The sequence below is a fragment of the Neofelis nebulosa genome, chromosome 4 (genome assembly GCF_028018385.1).
Source record: "Neofelis nebulosa isolate mNeoNeb1 chromosome 4, mNeoNeb1.pri, whole genome shotgun sequence".
NCBI lineage: Eukaryota > Metazoa > Chordata > Mammalia > Carnivora > Felidae > Neofelis > Neofelis nebulosa.
The window spans coordinates 26,837,562-26,861,960 of record NC_080785.1 but is presented as its reverse complement, the minus strand read 5'-3'; the positions used below and the strand labels follow the sequence as shown (position 1 = coordinate 26,861,960).

At 33.8% G+C, this 24,399-nt stretch overlaps 1 long non-coding RNA gene across 1 annotated transcript in view; it reads left to right on the top strand.

The window, feature by feature from the left end:
- LOC131509041 (uncharacterized) overlaps positions 1–24,399 on the top strand; it is a 161,519-nt gene that overhangs the window by 133,614 nt on the left and 3,506 nt on the right. The window lies entirely within an intron of this gene.

The following is a 24,399-nucleotide window of genomic DNA, read 5'->3' as shown; positions in this document are numbered from 1 at the left end:
ACCATAATGAACATTTGCCATGCTTTGCCTCCCCTTTATCTAAATACACTTCCTAGTTTGGAGTAGTTTTCAACCATATGAGTGATTGTGGGTGGTGAAATCCACATCCCCATCCAGAACTTAAACATACTAACCTAAACTTTACTAATGTCTCTGAAAACTAGGACAGAGAGGTAAGTGACCTAGGTTCAGCCAAAGACTTTGAAGTTAAGGGTAGTGGTCAGACTTTTTCCCTAGCAATAGAGTGGGTTAACTATCCTGAAATCATACCACCTCACTCTAGAATAGGTGCTTTTTGCCAGACTGCATCACCTGTCTCTAGTTGTAGTTGAAAATTTTATGCTCAGCCACCCACAATATCTATCATGTTCAAGCTTAAAACTCACAGTGTGTATATAAAATATTTGGCCAGTGGTGTATATCACAGAACAAAGTAAGTATAATAAACACAGATGAGATAAAAGCCAAACTACTTTATTGGAAACTGAGCTAACAAAGCAGTGGCAGTGCTTAATGTTTATAATAAATCCTTGATTCTGAGCATGGCCTGAGGCTTTAAATACTCTGTCTCTGTCTAACTCCTGAGCCTCATCTCGTATCTCCCTCTACTTTCAGACCAGTGTCCTTGTCACACTTACAGTCCTGCAGCCTCACACATAGGGCCTCTTAATTTTTCCTACAACATGTCAAGCTTATTCCAATTTCATATGTTTCTTATTGCATGAATATATGTATGTACTTTCCCCTGGCAAGCTACCAGCTCTACTAGATGGGTATATTGTAATTTGCCTCTGTGCATACTGAAATGATACTGTTTTCCCCATACCCATAAATAGTATTTTGGCAGGCTAAAGAATAAATGTTGCAATGACAAATCTGATGCAATTGTAATTTATTATTTTTATTCATAAATAACCTTTCTGTCTGAATATTTGTATAATATTCTCTTTATTCTAAGGGTTAAAATATTTAAGGAGGAAATATTTTGGAGGTGCCTGGGTGTCTCAGTCAGTCAAGCGTCTGGCTCTTGATATCAGCTCGGGTCATGATCTCATGGTTCGTGAGATCAAGCCCATTGCCAGGCTCTGTGCTGACAGCACGGAGCCTGCTTGGGATTTTCTCTCTCCCTCTCTCTGCCCTTCTCCCACTCTCTCTCTCTCTCTCTGAAAATACATAAATAAACTTTAAAAAAAGGAGGAAATATTTTGGGGATACACCTTTATTTTGAAAAAATTGCTTAGCATACAGGGAAGTCTTGGGAAAAGAGTACGAGGTACAATTGTGTCTTTCCTTCTTTCCATTTTCTAGACACTCTGTCATTTGAATAGTTGATCTCCTGGATCTATCTCAAGTAAATTATACTTCACTTTAATCATTTTTACTCCCTTTTTTCAAGCTTTAATTATAATTTTTATAGTATTTATCTTGTGAATCATGATATATATTTTTAAATTTTATTTTTAATGCATATCTTCCTAGTTTTTTATATTACCCACTTCAAAACCGCTCAGTTTCAAATTCTCACTTAAAAGTGACTTTTTAAAAGTCTTCTTATATTTATTATATCTGTTTAAATTGGATCTGTTAGGGTTTATTATGTTCTATCATGACTTTAAATTAATTCTATCAAAAATGCTCAGTGTAAATTCATGTTTTATTTTCTCCCCAAATGTACAGGAGCAGACCAATGACTATTGTTAGTATAGTGTATTTTTTCAGGTACTCAGCCAGAGATGACTGGCAGGCAAGTAGCAAAAGGAGAGGTCTCTTTCATAGTAATTTGGTATCTGAAAGGTGGAACCTCTATTTTAATAGTGAAAGAGGGAATTCTGAACTCAGAGTTGTTGCACTTTGAGAGCACATAGACCACTTCTTTCTATTTGAGGAGAACAGTTGATATCAGGAGTTTGAAGACAGTCTGCATTAGAAGACAGATGTGGTGGGAAAACATTCAAGAATAATTAAAATTCTCCTAGACATTGGGGCGCCTGGGTGGCTCAGTCGGTTGAGCGACTGACTTCGGCTCAGGTCATGATCTCATAGTTCATGAGTTCAAGCCCAGCATCCGGCTCTGTGCGGCCAGCTCAGAGCCTGGAGCCTGCTTCAGATTCTGTCTCCATCTCTCTCTGCCTCTCCCCCTCTCATTCTCTATATAAATAAATAAATAAATATTTAAATAAATAAGTAAATAAATAAATAAATAAATAAATAAACTCCCCCCCAGGCATACTAAAGAAATTTTCTAAACTCAGTGTAATTTACTGGCCCATTCAGAGAACACAAGAAATATCTCATTTCATGCATACAGTAGACCCCTTTCTGCTGGCTTCGTGAGTTTACCACCACTGTGTCAAGCCCCATAACACAGTGATACATGGCAGCTGCCTTCCCTTGTACTCTTAATTTACACTTATCAGGAGGTAGGCTTTCTTTACCATGTCAAATATGGCCTTCAAATATGGTCTTTGTTGAATAGTTGAGTTGTCATTAAAGGACCTGGGGAACAGTGATAATCTTCAGTATGTTATTAAGCTTTTATCTTTCAAAAAACAACTGTAAGAAATATTTTACAAAGCACACCCTTATTTTTGGAACTAAACCTACCAAGAACTTGTATATTTTGCTCCTTTACAATATCAGAGATAAATAAATAGACAAATAAATAATCTCTCTTTTCCTTTCTATTAGAGTAGATTGTCAAACACACTCCAATCTAGACCCTCTAAATCTGGAACTATAGTGTTTGGGGGAATAATTTGTATTTTTGAAAGCTATATAGGTAATTACTGATAGGCTCATGAACCACTGATGACAGTTAACAGTCTCCCAAGTTGATTTCCTGCCTGATGATTGGAAATGGTCTTCCTCTGCTCAAAGCAGCTCAAAGTCTAAGAGTTCAGAGTTCCTTCCTCTTCCATCAGTAATGGTGCCTCAAGTATCAGCTACAAGATTCACCTATTCACCTGATATTTATACTTAAAGTTTTAAGAAATATTAAAAATCTCTCTGAAGTTTTGAGAGTGTCATTTGTACTGTTCCTGCTTCCACTATAGTTGAAATATAAAATCAAGTTGAATATGATATAAAAATCAATTTGTAGGGAGAGTGGGATTCAAATAAATACATATGGATAATTTAAATTGAGAGAAAAACAGAGATACATAGATACGGGTGTATAGAGAGACATTGTTCATAATTAGAAAAGACTTAGAGTCACTAATGAAAAAACTGTTTTCCAGTAGAGAGATTGCTTGACATAGAAGAAAATGTGTTAATTAAAGTCAGAGCAAACAATACACTATCAAATTATTAAATAGCCTTAAAAGTCATGAGATTAAAATCATTTTTAAAAGTGGAAAGAAATTATAATGATTTTTTTAAATTTTCCAAACCAAAAAGTAGCTTAATAAATTGCTTAATGAAATTTAAGAATTTCTTAATGAATTTCTGCTTTTTTTCCTCAAAAGCTAAAATGAAATTCTAAAGTATTTTTAAAAGGTATGACAGAAATGGAAAATCTTCCCTTGATACCATATCCTTAAAACAGATGATGTCTTAAGGCAAATGCTTTTTCAAATGCTGTTTCAGTTGTTTGTACCTTGATATTTAGAGAGATGAGCACATTTAAGAGATTTGACATAATGGAAATAATAAATACAGTTTTTATTTTAAGATGCTTTGGAAAATAAATAGTTAAGCATTTGTAAACTTTCTCAAAAGAGAAAAAAAGCAAAAAAAAAAGGGGGGGGACCCAAAAATCTTGGAAAACACACAAAGCTGCCTTGAGTATGCCTTAGCCAGTCTTAGCTTCCTGTAGAGGCACCTTGGAAGTGAATAAAAGCCACCACATTTCCTTTGATTTTTTCATACCTTCTTCCATCTTCCCTGTTCTGCTTTTTGTTGGTTCACATGCTTTTGGTTTTGTGGTCACTCTTTTAAGTTTCAGAATTTGACTCTTCTGCTCTTTTCCATTGGATCTTTCCCCCAGATTTAGAATTACCCTTTTCAACTCTTATCCCAAATATGACTACTAATTTTATGCACTTTTAATAATATTGAGAGGAAACCTATGCAGCTTAGGACTTGGCCCTTGTCCCAGTAGACAGGAGATGCAGCTCAAATTATCAGAACCTAGACACTTCGGGCAATCTGTACAGCTTGTTCTATTGATACTTCTTAACAGAACTGTATAGTTTTGATGAATCCCCTCCACCTGGGTGTTAGATAGGAGAGTACAACTTGACTCAAATTCCTGACAGATGTGGATCAATTGGTTAAAAGTAAAGCATCAAATTCCCCAGAGTTCAAATGGGAGATGTTAAACTATTTGCATTAGAGGTCTCAAAAACAAATCAATGACACTTCTTCAATCAATACTTAACCTATGTCTTTGAAAATACAGGAGGTTGATCAGAGAGAGTGAGAGAGAATTCTTTTGAAGAGAATTGTCAGAATGATTTATGCATCATTATGCCTCTGTGGGAAAGGTAGGTGAGGTGCTTCAAGGGAGTATTTATGAGAAGTGCAGAATAACATCTTAATCCCAGAACAGTTATTGCTGATCTTTAAAATAGCTTAATCACACTTGCATTGCTACAAAAGTGAAATGAGTAAGAACATTCTTGAAAGAAATTGTTCTAGGTCTCCTAGACTTAAACAGAATAAAGACCCCAGTTTTCAGTCTTACCTGGAAAAGCCAAAAAAGTGAGTGTGGCTAAAAGTGTTTGTGATAGCAGAGAAGGGTTAAAGACAGAATAGGAGCACCCTGGGCTTCTAAAAACAGGGCAAGAGGTGAGTGAAGGTAGAAAAGCTAGAACCACTTTCAAATACTATTTCAGAGTGAGGCATCCATTGAGATAGAGAGACCCCAGCAGTTGAACCCATTGTATGATGAACTATAAGAACTGGAAGAGCCAGGGGCACCTGGATGACTCAGCTGGTTGTGTCTGACTTCAGCCCAGGTTATGATCTCTTGGTTTGTGGGTTTGAACCCCACATCAGGCTCTCTGCTGACAGCTTGGAGCCTGGAGCCTGCTTCGGATTCTGTTTGTCTGTCTCTCTCTCTCTGCTCTTCCCTCACTCCATTCTGACACCTGTCTCCTTACTTCATCCTCTTTCATCAGTCCAAGTGTAGAGGAATTTGTAACAGCATGATGAGCAGAGGAGTAAAGTACAAAACAAGATGAAAATAGGAAAAGGGAAGACTATATCCGATTTCTCTATTGCAAATGTTCCTGACATCTGAGCTGTATAGAGGGGAGAGGAAGAAAATTTAAATTGGAAAATGAACTTGAAATCTGAGTTCAGGTCACTGGGATTAAAATACATAATGAAGGAAGTGTTCTAATGCCCAGTTCTGCCCTGGAAAACTATAGTATTTGCCTTCAATATCATCCAGATGTGGAAAAGAATATTTTACAATGCAGTCTTAAAGGTAGTAATTAAAAAGAATAAGTGAATTGTGCATATAACTGAAGGAGGCTCATCCATTTGATAACCTATTTACACTTGATCTTTTTAACTCAGGTAGTTTTAGTAACCTCAAGAAATCTCATGGGTAGATCGAAATTCTAGTATCAAGAAATAAAATCAGCTGGAAAAAAAATCTACAAATTGATAGAGAATGTTCAAAATTTAAGAGAATATAGGACCTTAAAAAATACTGTGTAACTCCTAGTAACAAAAAAAGTAGTGTTTCTCAAAGTGTGATGTGTGATATACCTGGATAGAATCATAGACATAGAGGGGGAGTGAAAGTTAAAGGTGTAAATATCTGTATCACATTCCAGATTTATTTAATCAGAATCTCTGTGTGCTGAGCCCAGGTATTTCACAATGTGTTTATATGGTACTTATCCAACAAAAATTTGAGACTCTTCTAGACAAAAGAATAAAGAGAAAAGGTAGCATAAAGAGAATAAAATCAATTTGAGACTCATAAAACACAAATACTATTTTGTTGAATTATCTTTAACCAGGTACTTCTTTTCAAGATCTTTGATTTATATACTTTATGGAAAACATTGTCAAAATAATTTCACACTAAAATGGAAAATGTTCAGGATATCTGGAATGTCTTCCTTTGCTCTGTTTTCAGCTTGAAGTTTTAGTTCTATCTAATCACTAAAACTGTAGTTGGCTTATTAATCTACTATCCTTAATCACAGTGAATGTTAATAATTTAATTACCAACTAAAAGATTAAAATTTAGCTTGGCTATTTGAGAGATTGTAAGATGTTGAGATTACACTATTTGGTAATTTTGGCTTTACATAACTGAGTATTTTCTATCATTTTTGAAATTACTACTATAAAATATTTTATAGATTTTCCTTGTGTTATGAGTTGAATTATGTCCCCCCTATATATATATATATATATATATATATATATATATATATCAATATCTATCTATCTATCTATCTATCTTGAAGTCCTACCCCTAAGGACCTCATAATGTGACCTTATTTGGAAATAGGGTTAATTAGTTGTAATTAATTGAGATGAATTTATCTTAAGAATGGGCCCTATATGACTCCTGTACTTATAAGAAAAGAAAACACAGGAACAGAGACACAAAGAGAAAAATGTGGCCATATGAGAATGGAGTCAGAGATTAGAATGATTGATCTACAAAACAAAGAATGCCAAGGATTACCAGCAAAAACCAGAAGCTAGCTGAGGAAGGGGTAGGCTTTTGTCCTATTGGTTTGAGAGAGAGCATGACCCTGCTGACACTTTGATTCTGAACTTCTAGCCTCCAAGACTGTGAGACAATACGTTTCTGTTGTTTTAAGCCCCCCACTTTGTGGTGCTTTATTATAGCAGCTCTAGGAAATGAATATAGGTTGTACAGTACAAATAGTAATAAACAAATAAAATAAGGGCAATATTTCCAAAAAAGGAAAATTTACAAATTCTTTTTCATAAAAGGAAAATGTGTTTTCAATATTTTAACTCATAAGTGTTTGACTATTATAGACATGTTGAGACAATGAGTAACAGAGCTCCTTACATTTTGACAATTTGTGTAAACTTATTAAATGTAACTTTGAACTTCTCTGCAAGTAAGCTCAATATGTCAATATTAGGGAAATAATATAAGATTTTTGTAACATTTGAAAGAATATTTACAGATACATTGGTGAAGGTAATAGAAGCTATCTTAGAGATTGGAATGGCTTACCTGACAGAAATATGTGTGATATATGAACATGTGAACATGTGTTTCTCTAAGTTACTCAGGCATTGGGTATTTTTATTTCATTTGTTCACATTTTTAAATTATCTTCTTGAGAAAGGGCTTAACTCATATCTTTACTACAATTCCATTAATATAATTGTAAAAAATGTACAAAGCAGTATGCATCCATAACAGTCCTAAGTAGGGGCATATTTGGTGTTCATGAGGGCACCATAGTTTTAACGAAATAACTAAATAAATGAATTCATATTCAACACAGCTGAATACAGACAAACTTTTAAGATTTTTAAAATGTATCTTAGTGTATGTTTCATATGACTTATGAAACAAAACAATCTCTACTATCTATAACCACACATATTATGGTAAAATTAATGAATCCGGCAAAGAGAAAACTATAACATCTAAAAAGAAAAGAGGCATCTAGATTCATGAGGACAGATATCAGAAATTATAATATTTTAATTTCTGAGACAAAAATGATGTTAAACACATAGATCAATGAAACAGAATAGAAAGTCCAGAAATAAACCCACAATTATATGGTCAACTAATCTTCAAAAAGGAAGCAAGAATATGCAATAAGAAAAAGACAGTCTCTTCAACAAAACTTGTCAGCTACGTGTGAAAGAATGAAACTGGACCACTTTCTTTCACCATCCACAAAGTAAACTCAAAATGAATTAAAGATGTAAATGTGAGAATTGAAACCCTAAAAATCCTGAAGAAAGCACAGGCAGTAATTTCTCTGACATCAGCTATAACATCTTTCTAGATATGTCTCCTGAGACAAGGGACACAAAAGCAAAAATAAACTATTGGGACTACATCAAAATAAAGAGCTTCTGCACAGCAAAGGAAACAACCAAAAAAAAAAAAACAAAAAAACAAAAAAACTAAACTAAAAGGCAACCTTCTGAATGGGAGAAGATATTTGCAAATGCGTATCTGATATAGGGTTAGTATCCAAAATATATAAAGAACTGATACAACTCAACACCCAAAAAACAATAATCCAGTTAAAATTGGCAGAAGACGTGAACAGACATTTCTCCAAAGAAGATATACAGATGGCCAACAGACACATGAAAAGATGCCTAACATCACTCATCATCAGGGAAATGCAAATCAAAACCACAACGAGATACCACCTCACACCTGCCAGAGTGACTAAAATCAACAACACAAGAAACAACAAGTATTGGCAAGGATGTGGAGAAAAAGGAACCCTTTTGCACTCTTGGTGGGAATACAAACTGGTGAAGCCACTGTAGAAGACATTATGGAGGTTTCTTAAACGGTTTAAAATAGAATATCCTATGATCCAGTAATGGCAACTGGGCATTTGACCAAAGAATATGAAAACCCTAATTTTAAGGGATATATGGTACCCTCTGTTCATTGCAGCATTATTTACACTGCCAATATATAGCAGCGTAATTGTCCATCAGCAGATGAATGGACAAAGAAGATGTGATATATATCTCTTTATATCTCTATTTATGTGATACACATGCATGCACACATGTGTGTGTGTACACATGCACAATTAAATATTATCTAGCCATAAAAAGGAATGGAGATCTTGGCATATGCAATAATATGGATGGATTTAGAGAGTATTATGCTGAGTGAAACAAGCCAGTCAGAGAAAGACAAATACCATATGATTTCACTCATATATGGGATTTAAGAAACAAAACAAATGAACAAAGGGGATAAAAAGAGGGATACAAACCAAAAAACAGACTCTTAACTATAGAGAACAAACAGATGGTTACCAGAGAAGAGGCAGGTAGAGTGATGAGTGAAATAGGTGAAGGAGATTAAGAGTTACACTTACCTTGATGAGAACTTGGTAATTTATGAAATTGTTGCATCACTATATTGTACACCTGAAACTAATATAACACTGTATGTTAACTACATTGGAATTAAAAATTTTTGAAAATGGTGTTGAAACTTGAATCCTATATCCTAATAAGTTGCCAATTATATGTTAGGACAGTTCAAGATAATTTTAGGCACAGGAAATCCTAATTTATTTTCTCATTGTGTTTTGTGGCATGACTACTCTTTACATTTATAAAAATACTACATCAAAAGAAACAAAAAAAAATCACAAGAAAGAGAAAGATACGGGTTTCAAGAAAGAGTAGAACTAACTTAAAGGGTAATAAGAAACCATAGAGTGAAGCTACACATTTGACCCAAAAAGCAACTTATCAAATTAGAACAGCAATCAGTAGACTTCTAAAGCAAATAAATCTGTATACACACAAAAGGGGATTCCAGTCAAGAAATAAGTGGTGAAGGATTAAGAAAATTTTGACAATAAGGTTTAAAAATACTTAAAAATAGTTACTACAAATTCCAAGAAGTTATCAATAAAAACTGAAAGACCCAAAAATATTGGTGTGATTTTAAAAATCATATAGCTTATAAGAATAAAGTCAACTTGATTTTAATGTTTGAAACATTCTCTCTTAAACATCACAAATTTAGAACCATTATGATTAATAAAATTCAATACACTATTTTATATTTTGTAGCGATAGTTACGAGCTCATAGTAATTGATTAATATTAAAGGCATCTAAAAATTGCAAGGCAATGAGAATATTATGGGCTAAGATCCTATTAAGAAAAGACAATCTCTCTGGTAAGTCCAACATTATAAAACTACTTGCCAGTTCACAAAGAACATGTAGCACATGACTGAGAAGCTGAGAAGACACAGAGAGCAGCAATTGAGAAATCTTTTGGTAATCTCCTAAGACTGGAAAGAGAAGAATTTAGAGTTCTGAGATGGCAAGGTAGCCATGCCTTGAGGAATCAGGATCCTTAAGAGAAATGAGGCATAGAGAATTAAGCCTCCTACACTGGACTACTCCTCTCCTTGAGTCACTTGCACATACGTAAATGCTGCAGGGTGAAAGGATAAAAAGGATGCAGACAGCTTAAGGTAAGCACAGCTTCTGGCAGTCTCATGTTTCTAGAGATAAAAATATTTTTCAGGACCTCCCCAGGATGTAGAGCTCTTATCAACATTCCAGACCCTCACCTGGAACAAGTGAAGGGATATCACCTAGGATTAAGAGCAGATAAAGAAAGGCCTGAAAACACAAGCTTGGATTCAGTTTCTGATTTAATTTAAGGCACTCTACATCAAAACCTACTGATAGTCATAAACTAAATAAACTATTTCCAGATGTACATAAGATTTTTTAGAGATTTTAAAATTTTGCGAACAAAATATTCGGTGTTTAATGAAAAATCACCATACTTACAAAGAAACAGAATCAGTGGAAACAAAAAAAGAGATTTGCATTGTTATTCACATGCAGATTATAAGAAATATAAACTGCAAACAAAACCTTGTAATTATTATTTTTAGCAAAATAATGATTCCAGAGAACGAGAATTTCAGAGAATTGGGATCCATAAAAAATACAGTGGCAATTCTAGAGCCAAACAATATAATACCTGTAATTAAGAGCTCAGTAGATGAGTTTAACATCAGAAAAAAGAGACTAAGGAGACGAATAGTGTATTGAAAAAATGGGCCAATAGAAAATACCTAATCTGGAACATAGAAAGTGACACAAATGGAAAATACAGAAAATAAAACAACAGACAGGTGATAGTTGAAAGAATTTTAACCTAAGTATAATCAGAGTTCTAAAAGCTGTGGGGAGAATGGGACATTCAACCAGATATACGATAAACTAAGAACTCCAATAATGTAAAGAAAACCTACCAGACTTCTTGTTGTGATGACTATATGTGATGGTTTGCATAAATAATACTGAGTTATGTATGTATGTTTATTTTTTTCTGGTGTCATATTTAATGCTACTCTTTCCCTCCTAGAAGTTTCCAAATTGGAAAAGTGCATTTACAGTTAAATTATTAATAGTCATAATAGTCAATCTAATGAAAACATTTTCTAATTAGGGACATTAAAGCTTACTGTTGACTTCTCAAAAGAAACAAAGGGAGCCAAAAGAAAATGGATTGACATCTTTGAAGGTCTGAAAGAAACTGCTAGCCCAGAAAATTAAACCTAGCAAACACATGTTTGAAAAATGAGGACAAAGTAAAGATCTTCTCAGAGAGTCAAAAATTGAGAGAATATGCCACCAACTTGGCTTTTTGTTCAGGAATAAATTAATGAGAGAGAATAGAAAACCCAAAAAAGAATTATGAACATGTGGTTGTAGTTTATGACACAGGTGAAACTACAGTGCAGTGAAGAAAAAAAAAAGTAAAAGGTACTGGATGAATTGAATATTTATTAGAAAAAAAAAGAAATTTGGGGGCGCCTGGGTGGCTCGGTCGGTTGAGTGTCCGACTTTGGCTCAGGTCATGATCTTGCAGTTTGTGAGTTTGAGCCCTGTGTCAGGCTCTGTGCTGACAGCTCAGAGCCTGGAGCCTGCTTCAGATTCTGTCTGTCTGTCTGTCTGTCTCTCTCTGCCCCTCTCCAACTCATGCTCTACTCTCTGTCTCTCTCTGCCCCTCCTCCACTCATGCCCTGACTCTCTCTCCTTCGGAAATAAATAAATATTAACAAATTATTAAAAAAAATGAAAAAAAAAGCAATTTTGAACTGTAAAGTTAAAATTGCCAGTTGCTCGCTTTAGAGATCTAAAAACAAAACAGAGAGTGGATTCTGAGGGCTAATGAGGTTCTACTTCTTGACCTAGGAGTGGTTACCCAGGTCTACTCCTTTTGAGAAAATTTAGGAAGCTGTACAATTCTGATGATATACTTTTCTGGCATTAAGTCATGCTTCAAAAATGTTTACTTACAAAAACCAAATGACAAACTAGAAAATATGTTTTCAGCATATGTATATTAATACCTGAATTAGTATTCTCAGGCTATCATAAAAAAAGTAACACAAACTGGGTGGCTTAGACAGCAAAATTTATTTTCTCACAATTCTGGAGGTTGGAGGCCCAAAACCAAGGTGCTTTCTGAGTTGGTTTCTTCTGAGGCCTCTCCATTTGGCTTGTAGATGTTCATTTTCTCCCTGTATCTTCACATTATTTTACCTCTGTTCATGTCTGTGTCTTTCTTATAACACCAGTTGTGTTGGATTGAGGCCCATCCCAATGACCTCACTTTAACTTAATCACCTCTTTCAAAGACCCTATCTTTGATACAGTCACACTCTGATGGACTGGGGATTAAGAATTCAATATATAAATTTGGTGTGGAGGGGATACAATTCAGTCCATAACAACCTCATTAAATAAAATTAAAATAAGACCATATAAAGGTAATAATTTGATAAGTAATGCTTTTCACAAAATGAAAAAAAAATTATAAATGGCTGAAAACATAATGGTAACTTTAAGTTATAATTTTAAAAGAAAGTATACTTTAATGTGATTATGTTATTCCCCTCATTTTGGTTAAAGTGAGAGAGAGAGAGAGAGAGAAGGAGAAGGAGGAGGAGAATAAAGAAAAGGAGGAGGAGAAGGGAAGAGAAAAGAGTGAGAAAATAATTCATGAGAGTGAAATAATATGGCCATTTTGATAGTTCTTTGAGCATATAAAATGGTACCTTTATTTTAGAGTGTAAATTTACAATATTAGTGTTTATGTGTATCTTCACACTTATGTTTATATGTATAAATATGTACATGTATATTTAAAAGTGAAAATAGGGGCGCCTGGGTGGTGCAGTCGGTTAAACGTCCGACTTCAGCCAGGTCACGATCTCGCGGTCCGTGAGTTCGAGCCCCGCGTCAGGCTCTGGGCTGATGGCTCGGAGCCTGGAGCCTGTTTCCGATTCTGTGTCTCCCTCTCTCTCTGCCCCTCCCCCGTTCATGCTCTGTCTCTCTCTGTCCCAAAAATAAATAAAAAGCGTTGAAAAAAAAAATTAAAAAAAAAAAATAAAAGTGAAAATAAACACATAAGATATATATGTACACATAGATATTGGTAAATATGTGTATATACATACATATGTGTATATAGTATAGGATAATACACAGAATTACATAAAAATCTTAAGGTAAATGCTCATTGCTGTACAATGTATATTTTAATGGCATTCTGACTGTTTTTATTTCTGTTCTTATTTGTTTATATCTTTGTATTTGTACCCCAGAATTTTCAATAATAATTATATGTTATAATAAGAAACAAAAACAATCTTCTAAAACATTTTTTCCTCTTACTTCTTTTGAGATTACTGAAATATAACAAATGATTTTCAGTCATGACAGGGATTTAGTAAATGAATTTACATGCTGGTTGAAGGGAAATATCATGGATTTCTTGAGGGGAAAACACTAAGTGAGTCTATGGGAGCTTCAAAATTTCATTGAGTATATTGCTGGTTTTGATAGCTATGGGTCTGTATTCTTAATTGAAGTACCACCACACAGCTGTGGAGCAAATGAGAAGCAGGCTACCTGGGAAGTTGAGAAGAAAAGCCCCAAGGAATAAAACTCTCAGATGTTAGAGTTGGACCTTTGGGGCAATAAAGGAATCCTAAATCAGCCTCACCAGAGGACCATGTTAGATGTGAAAAATAATATATCTGTAATCACTTATTGGTGGAAAGTGATGAGTAGAATTAATAGAATAATTGTTTCCAAGGAAAAGGAGATAAACAGCAGATAGGTAAATAGATGTATCTGTATTATAGAGAGAGACATTGTATACAGATACATATATTTTTTAATAGTTATTTTTACCTGAACAATACAGAAATATGTAAACTATGTCTTTTACTACCAGACCCCCAAGTTAACCAATATACATAATTTAGCAGATACATTTCTAATGATCTTTCTAATCTTTCTATTTATATGGTAATCTAATAACAAAAAGGTTACCATAAGAACTAGCATTCTAGCATTTCCTGTCTGCAAAGCACTGTGAAAAATATTTCGTAATATCTTCCTAACAACTCCTATGATAAATACTACTGTTTTCTTAATTTTATAGATGAATGAATTAAACCACAGAGAAGTTAAGTAAGTTTCTTTATATCACACAGCTACAAATTGGCTGAACAAGGATTTGAACCCAAACATCTGGCACCAGATCGCTCATTCTTAACCATTAGGAGAGGTGATTAGTAATTTACTTATTCAGTAAACATTGTTGAGCAGTACTATGTTCCAGGCACAGTTTTAGACACATGGGAATATAGCAGTGAGTTCTCTGCCTTCATGGAATTCATGAATTAGTGGAAATTCAATTAGTAAGCAAGACAACTGGGACATATAAAGAAACAAATGGTAAAGGTTTAGGGTCAGGGTACACATAAAAATAGGATAGCCATAGAAGAGTTCATTAAGAAAGTGAAATTTTAATGAAGACTTTTAAGAATTGAGGAAGTTAAGCAAGATGTCATGATGGGAAAGATTATTCTAGGCAGTGGGAATAGCAAGTGTATATACCCTGAGGTGGGAAGATGACTTGCCCATCTCTAAGGCAAATTGCACAAGTGAGTAAATTAGCATGATTGGGCTAGACCCAAGTTCTATATTCACTCGGGTAAATCTTTTTCTTAGTCTTTCTAAAGAAACATAGTCATTTACCAAAGTGGTTATACACTAAGAATGTGAACATACTTAGACTTTATGGAGATGACTGGGCTCTGCTCTGAATTTACACTAATCTAATGTGCAACAGATGTTCACCTTTCAGAATGGGAGAGCCTATAAAGATCAATTGATAAGTTTACATTTGACTAGATTTATTCACATATAGCTATGTGAATCTGTGACCCACAAATACTTATTTTGCCAGTTTCTGACCTCTTAGGTAGAATGTACAACCTCCATTCAACCTTTCAAAAACCACTTCACCCTCATGACCTGGAAGAAGGACCATTAATACAAGAAATGTTAAATGAAACCTTTATATTATCCCCTCCTATCAAAATAGTGTTACATACATGTTCATATAGGAATTCATTTTTACATGATTAGAGAAAAACCTTGAGGCTGCCTCACCATTAAATATGAAAACAGGGGAAATTCTTTTTATATTTAGTAACTGTATCACCTGATATAGTGTTGTTGTTGGTTTTTTTTTTTTTTTCTTTTTTGGTGGTATATGTATTTCCTTTTTAAAATAATGAGAATTATGTACTGAGAGAAATTGAAAATATACCAAAATATTTAGAATGCAATTAATAGTACTGAGAAGGACATTTATGGGACTATGTGTTTAAACAGAAGAGAGGACAGGTTTCAAGTCCTTAAGTTCCTACCTTAAGAAAACAGAAAAAGAAGAGCAAAATAAACCCAAGGTAGGCAGAATGAAGGAAATAATAAAGTCAGAACTCAATAGAATTGAAACAAGAAAACAGTAGAGAAAATGAACAAAACCAAAAGCTACTTCTATTTATTTATATATTTATTTATTTATTTTTTATTTATTTATTTTTTGAGAGAGGGAGAGAGAGAGCATGCTAACGTGAGTGGGGAGGGGCAGCGAGAGACAGAGAATCCCAAGCAGGCTCTGTGAAATTAGCTTAGAGCCCAACGTTGGGCTTTCAATCTCACGGTTCCTAAGATCATGGCCTGAGCTAAAATCAAGAGTCAGACACTTAATGGACTGAGCCACCCAGGCACCCAAAACCAAAAGCTTCTTCTTTGAAATAACAAATAAAATTAACCAACCCCTAGCTAGGCTACCCAACAGCTCTATATCTCTCTTTGCCTCTCTGTCTCTCTCTATCCATTGATCACACAAATAACTAATATCAGAAATGAAAGGTGATCACCACTACTAACCCCATGGACATTAAAATTAAAATATAAAATGAGAAACTCTATGCCCAGAAATTTGATAATTTAGATGAAATAGGCCAATTCCTTGAAAGATACAATCTACCGGGGCGCCTGGGTGGCTCAGTCGGTTAAGCGTCCGACTTCGGCTCAGGTCATGATCTCACGGTCCGTGAGTTCGAGCCCCGCGTCGGGCTCTGTGCTGACAGCTCAGAGCCTGGAGCCTGTTTCAGATTCTGTGTCTCCCTCTCTCTGACCCTCCCCCGTTCATGCTCTGTCTCTCTCTGTCTCAAAAATAAATAAACGTTAAAAAAAATTAAAAAAAAAAAAAGAAAGATACAATCTACCAAAATTCATGCAATGAGAAATGGATAATATAAATTCACCTACATAGATTAATAAAGAATTCAATCAATAATAACTAATCTTCCAAAAAAAAGAAAATACTAAGAAAAGATGGGTTCACGCGTGAGTTTTGCTAACATTTGAGGAATAAATGATACCAATTCTCTACATTCTTTTCCAGAAGAGATTTTAACTCATTTGATGAGGCCAGAATTACCATAAAACTAAAATGAGATAAATTATGAGAATAGAAAATTAAAAACCAATTATTTCTCATGAACATAGATAAAAATTGTCAACAAAATAATTATCAAATCAAATCCAACAATGTATAAAAATAATTATATATTATTATCAAGTGGGATTTATTACAATTATGTAAGTCTGGTTTAACATTTGAAGATCAAACAATAAAATCCACAGTATCAATAGGGTAAACAAGAAAAATTATTTTAAAATATCAGTAGATGCAGAAAAGTATTTGACAAAGTCCAGTACCCCTTCATGAATAAAAACTCTAAGTGCTAGGAATAGAATGGGACTTTCTTGACTTGAAAAAGAACATGTACAAAAACCTTCAGCAATAGAATGCTTCGTTGTTAAAAGTTGAATGTTTTCCCTTTAAGACTGGGAATGAGACAAGAATGTTTGTTCTCACCATACTTATTCAAAATGGTGCTGGAAATTCTAACCAGCACAATAGGGCAAGGCAAGAAAAAGTGTAAAAAACATACAAATTGCATAGGATGAAATAAAACTGTTCTCATTTGCAAAAGACATGATAGTCTACATATAAAACCCTGAGTAATATTCAGAGGAACTCCTACAACTAAGTGAATTCAGCAAGGTCTCAGGATACAAGATTAACACAAACAAATCAATCTTATTTCTACATATTAATAATGAATATATGGGTACCAAAATTAAAAAAAAAATTTACAATGGATACAATGAAAATTAAATGCTTGGATATATCTAACAAAACATGTAGGAACTATATGTTGAAGATTTCAAAATCCTCATGAAAGATATCAAAAAAGACCTAAATAAATGGAGTGAAATACCGTGTTCATGGATTAGAAGACTCAATGTTGGTAAACTGTCAGTTCTCTCCAAATTGATCTATAAGCTTAATTCAATTTCTGTTAAAATCTTAGCAAGTGTGCCTGGGTGGCTCAGTTGGTTAGGCGTCTGACTTTGGCTCAGGTCATGATCTCATGGTTAGTGGATTCGAGCCCCACGTCGGGCCTGTGCCTGGAGCCTGCTTTGGATTCTGTGTCTCCCTCTCTCTCTGCCCCTCCCCTACTTGTGCTCTAGCTCTTTCTCTCTTTTAAAATAATAAAATAAACATTAAAAAAATTTTTTGGAAAGAAAAATTTTAGCAAGTTCTTTGTAGACATTTTAGGTATATTCTAAAAATTATATGGACAAGAACAAGACCTATTATAGATATAACAGTTTTGAATAAAAGTAATGAAGTAAGATTAATCACTCTACCAATGTTAAGGTGTACTGGTTACAATAATCATCGAATTTTGGTACCAGAAGAGGGATAGATAGATCATGAAATAGCTCAATGGAAAAGAATAGAAAACCCAGAAGTAGTTTTGCACAAATATGCCCTACTGATTTTTTACTAAACAAAATTGATGAAACAAGATTGGCGCAACAACAGTCTATCCAATGGAGGAAGAATAGCATTTTCCAAAAATTGGACATGCGTAGACTGTACCCCCACCCCTTCCAAAAAACCCTCAGACTTTATACTTTATACCAAAATTAACTCAAAGCTGATCATGGAGTTAATCGTAAGCATGAAAATATAAAACATTTACAAAAAGTAAAAAAGAAGAAAATTTATGGCTAGGCAAAATGTTCTTAGACTTCCTTAGCCTTAAATGCATGATCTGTATGAATGAAAAATTGATAAATTGCCCTTTTTGAAATTAAAAACTTTTACTCTATGGAAAACCCTATTAAAAAGATGAATAGATAAATTACAGATTTGGAGAAAATGTTTGCAAACCACATTTCTGACAAAGGACTGGTATCTAGAATATATGAAGAACTCCCTAAACTCAATAGAAAAATGTAAAAAAAAAAATCAATTAGAAAATGAGCAAAATACATGACTAGACATTTAACTGTAAGGTAAATACAGGAAGTAAATATATTCACTAAATACGTTAAACATCATTAGTCATTAGGGAAAAGTAAATCAAAACCACAGCTAACACTATCTGCCTATCAGATTGGCTAAAATAAAGAATAATAATACCAGATTATGGTGAGGTTACAGAAAAATTGGATCACTTATACACACTACTAGTGGAAATGTAAAATAGTATATCCAGTCTGGAAGATTATAATAGTTTCTTTTTTTTTTTTTTTTTTTTTCTTCAACGTTTTTTATTTATTTTTGGGACAGAGAGAGACAGAGCATGAACGGGGGAGGGGCAGAGAGGGAGACACAGAATCGGAAACAGGCTCCAGGCTCCGAGCCATCAGCCCAGAGCCTGACGCGGGGCTCGAACTCACGGACCGCGAGATCGTGACCTGGCTGAAGTCGGACGCTTAACTGACTGCGCCAGCCAGGCGCCCCAATAGTTTCTTAACCAATTAAACATATAATTACCATGTGTCCTGGTAAATTTAATCCTGGGCATTTGTCCCAAAGACCTGAGAACTTATATTCATACAAAACCTATAACAAATGCTTATAGTAGCTCTGTTTATAATATCCCCCAGATGAAAGCAACCCAAATGTCCTTAGATAGGTGAATGGTAAAACAATCTGTGGCAAATCTATACCATGGAATACTACTTGGAAAAAAAAAAGTATTGATAACACAAAACTTATTTGAATCTCCAGAGAATTGTGGTAAGTAAAAAAAGGCCAATCTGAAAATACAGTATGATTAAATTTATATACCACTCTTGAAATGATTGGATTATAGAGCCATACAACAAAGTTAGTGATTGGTAGGGGTTACAAACAAGAGGGAGAGAGGTGGATGTGGCTTATAAAAGGGTAGCATAAGGCATCCTTGTGATGAAACTGTTACTTTGAATGTGATGATAGTCATATGATTCTACCTATAAAATAAAGTGGCACAGAACTCAATACACACACACATGTATGCACACACAAATTAAAATTGCTGAAATGCAAACATGGATGGTGGATTGTATCAATGTCAATTTTCTGGTTGTGTTTTCTTACTCTAGCTATGCAAGATGTATTATTCTCTGTATTATGTCTTAGAACTGAATGTGAATTTACAATGATCTCAAGTTAAATACTTTTAAAAGGACTTAAACATTAAAAGGAAGGCTTTTATAATTTAAAACTTTTAATATCTTTAAAAACAAAATGAAGACTACAAAATATTCCAGATTAGAGCATAGATAATTATATATAATTCAACTTTACACAAAGCTTCAATTTATAATATCTTAATTACTAAACTGTTATTTTAAGTTCTATTTTATAATGTCAGTGAAGAAAAAAATTGAAGATAATATTTGTATGTCTGAATTCTTTTAAATATCTACCAGAAAATGATGAAAATGTGACATTTTGCTCCTAAGAGGGCCATCTATTTGTACCTCAAGCAAACTGCAAACATGTGAATCTCTTCCTAATTGAATTGTTTTATTAGGGTAGTTGTGAAAGTTTAATTCATGCAAGTGACATTTAGTAAAATATGTTTTCCCATTCGTTAGCTTGTTTATCCTTACTCAACGGTGTACTACAACAAATTTACCACAAAGAGTAACTTGAACGGTTGCTTGTTTTTAAGGACATTTTTATTTGTTGTTTTTACATTTATAAATGTCTTAATGCTGGCTCTAGTAATTTTTCATTAGAAAAATGAATCTCTTAGATAACCGATTAAACAAGACAGTCTGTAGTGTCTTTAACTGCTAGCCATATGTAGTTCTGTTTATTTTGCAATCACCTAGCACATAATCATATCCAGCTATATTACCAATGGCAATAAAAATGCACTTAGAATGTACATGCTAAATGCTGCTTCTGTTATCTTCTGGTTTAGAATCAGAAAAGAAACAACCTGAAGTCATTGATATTCATTTCAGTGCACTCAAAAGACATTAATATTTGAGGTGCCTAATAAAGTAAGTATGAATTATAAAGAATTAAGACAAGTTTGTATAAAATAGGCTTTCTTCCAAACTCTTATAATTGGGTCTAGTGTGTCAAGAGGAGTATATACCATTGATATACCCAGGTAGAATGCCCTGTGAGGACCATGTACAGATCACAAACTTACCAATCCATATTCTGACTTCTTTCCCCTAAATTTCCCTTATTTTGTTGAGAAGGTCAGAACCTCAGGTCACCATTAAGCCTCTGATAGCCATCTTGGAGCTCTGATGTCAAGCTATGAAGGCAGTTTTTCTGGCTTTAGCATTTGCCTATTGGCAGGCTCCCCAGGAAGCTGTGCTGAAGATTATAAATTGCCCTTGGGCTAGTCATACAATTTATCTTCCAGAAGCCAGGGTTGAATGGCTATTTTATTTTCTTTCATTCACTTTCTTTTTATTCTTTATTATTTCCCCTAAATTTTATTCTATTTATGTAGAGGTAAATGCAAATCGCCATCAATGGCAAAGACCCTTTTTATTGCTATGCTTGTACTTACATGATCCAACTTTTAATTTATTTTCATTAATGAATGTGAGCTCTCCCTCAAATCACCCATTCTTCCTTTGAAATACACTTATAAAGAATGAAAATCATAATATTTTCCATGTAATTCATTTGATTTTTCCTAGTTTTTCAAAATACTGTAGTGTATAACTGAGGGAAAATAATTTGTACCAGTATTGTTATTGAATCATGTTTGGAATGTTACTTGGACATAAATGAAATTTCCAGTTCACTCTGTTTACTTCACAAAGACTAAATACACTTGAATTTGTGATAATTTTTTCATAAGAGATATTGTCTAGGGTTAGGCAAAATCTATTAGTTATCCAAAGTATAAAAAATATATGTTGAAAAATTAACTTGCATGAAAGTGACATACTTTACTAAAATGGGAATATGTGGAATTCAATGTTAATAAGTTTAATCAGTATCTTAAAAATTTTTTTAACATTTGTTTATTTTTGAGAGAGACAGAGACAGAGTGTGAGCAGGAGAGGGGCAGAGAGAAAGGGAGACAGAATCTGGAGTAGGCTCCAGGCTCTGAGCAAGCTGTCAGCACAGAGCCCCACGCGGGGCTCGAACCCACAAACTGAGAGATCATTACCTGAGCCGAAATCAGACACTTAACCAACTGAGCCACCCAGGCACCCCAATCGGTAACTTTTAAAGGAGTGTAAAGTTTTATTGGATGAGTTTCCATACACTTAAATCATTTTTGAATTCTAAAACTGTATTTCACATGTTTGAATATGAAAATGGAAGTGCTTTGTAGAAATTTTAATAGCCAATGTAATTTTATTTTAGTTGCTTTAATGTGTTTAACATTTAATACTGTTTTGAACTAGAGATTTTTTTTCATGTTAGTAGCCCCAGACTATTCTTCAGCAAATCTTGTGTACTAGAGCAACTCCTCATTAAACAGAGATGGCTTCTGACCATTTGTCTTCTCTTAAACTATAACTTTTTACAAGCCTTAGATATGGTGTCATTTTTTTCATTTAGAAGATTTAAGTGTTTTCTTATATATCTAAACAATCACAAACTTACAAAAACAAGAGATAGAGTATAGAAAAATTATTCCTGAGTTATTTGACAACAAGTTATTAACTTAATGCCCATCATCCCTGAATACTTCAGGGTGTATTTTCTACATAAAAGGACATTCCCCTACATAACTGCAGTGGGATCAATATAATAAATAAATTTACATTGATACATTACTATCATCTGAACTTTACAGCCTGTTCCATTTTACCAATTGCCTCTCCATTATTTGTTAATAGAGAAGGTGTCAACTTCAGAATCTTAATTTAGATGTCATACTTCTTTAATCTCCTTCATTCTGGAGCTGTTTCTCAGCCTTTCCTTGACTTTCGGTAGCTTAATACATTTGAAAATTACAGCTTAACTGTGATACTCCCTTACGATTATATGCAGGCTGAACTTTTTGACGAGAATATCACAGATACATGTTGCATGGTCTTCGTTGCATCCTATCAAGTGGCACAAGATTTCCGTTTGTATCATGATTGATGATGTTCACTTTGATTATTGATTAATGTGTTGTCTGCCAGACTTCAACACTGAAAACTTATTTTTGCTCCTTTGTAAATGTGATTTAGAGAAAGGCACTTTAAAAATATATAAATATCTTTACTCATTAAACTTTCAACTTATTTATTTATTTACTCTTACATCTGTATTATGGGTGATGGAAAAAAACAAATCCCAGTTTGCCCAGGATTGAAGGGTTTCTCAATATGCAGGGCTTTCAGTACTAAAAGTCAAACTGTATTGGGCATATGTACTTGTCTTTATATTGAAAAATGTTCCTATTTATATGGAGTAAATACATAGAAATGAATGCCTGGGAATGATGATAATTATATGCTTAATATTTTATGAGACTTCCAAATATTTTTCCGAAGTAGCTGTTCCATTTTAAGTTCCTACCAACAATGTATTACATTTTAGCAGCATCACATCTACTACAAAACTTTGTATAGACAGTTCTTTAAAAAAAAAAAAAGTTTATTTGTTTATTTTGAGAGAGAGAGAGACGGAGACAGAGAACGAGTGTGGGAGGGGCAGAAGGAGAGGGAGAGAAAGCATCCCATGCAGGCTTCATGCTCAGCACACAGAGCCAGACTTGGCTCAAGATCATGACTTGAGCCGATATTGAGCCAGATGCTCAACTGACAGAGCCACCCAAGCACCTCTTAACTTTTTAACCATTTTAATAAATGTGTAATAATGTGAAGTTACGATTTTGATTTGCAGTCCCTTGATGACAAATGATGTTAAACACTTTTTCATGTGTTTATTGGTCAATTTATCTGTCCAAATATTTGTACTTTTTTAATGGACTGTTTGCCCTCTTATAAATGGTTCATAAGATTTCTTGATATATTCTGGCTACAAATATGTCACATATATGTACTGAAACTATTCCCATTTGGTGGCTTGAATTTTTGTTTCCTTAATGGCATCTTTTGAAGATAAAGTGTTCCTATTTTGAGACTCCAATTTCCTAATTTTTCAATTAGGACTTGCATTTCTTGTGTCTTACCTAAGAAATCTTTGCCTATCGAAGGCAATAAAAATGTTCTTTTATGTTTTCTTCAAGAAGTTTTTATAATATTAACTTTTAATTTTAGTCTTTGATCTGTTTCAAGTTAATTTTTGTGTGTGTTCATTTTTCTCCTAAATACATAACCAAATGGTTCTAGCATGAGTTTTTGCAAAAACTTTTCTTTTGTCATTGAATTGCCTTAACATCTTTGTCGAAAATCAATTGAAAACTTATGGTTGGGTCTGTTTCTGAATTCTGTTCTGTTCCATGTATCTGTTCCATATATCTCCATTCTTTCACCTATATCATACTGTTTGATGATTATACATTTATATTATATTATGCCTTAAAATTCAGTAGTGTAATCAGACCACTGGATACTTGTTTTTCACAACCTCTTTGGCTCTAGTGGGTCATTTATTTCTATAAAATTTTAGAATCACCATTAATTTCTCCAAAAGTATCTGTAGTAATTTTGATAGTTATTGTCTTGAATCCATAAAGTGATTGATTTTCCCAAAATATAATGAGATGCGTTCAATTTTAGTGTCCTTTAATTTGAGTTGGCAGTGTTCTGTAGATTTTGGTGTGGAGATACTGCATGGCTTTTGTGAATTTATTCCTAAGTGAATTCATTTCTTCTATAGTGAATGAAACTTTTAAGTTTTATTTTTCAGTTCTCTGCTATTTTAAAAAGTATACACTTCTTACAAGCAAAATATATATATTCTAACTTTTGATATCCCTTTCTATTAATTATATCATCTGTATCATACTTGGGTCAATTTTTATTATTTGTCTTATTGTAATCAGGAGTCCTATTTTCTGCTTCTTTGCCTACC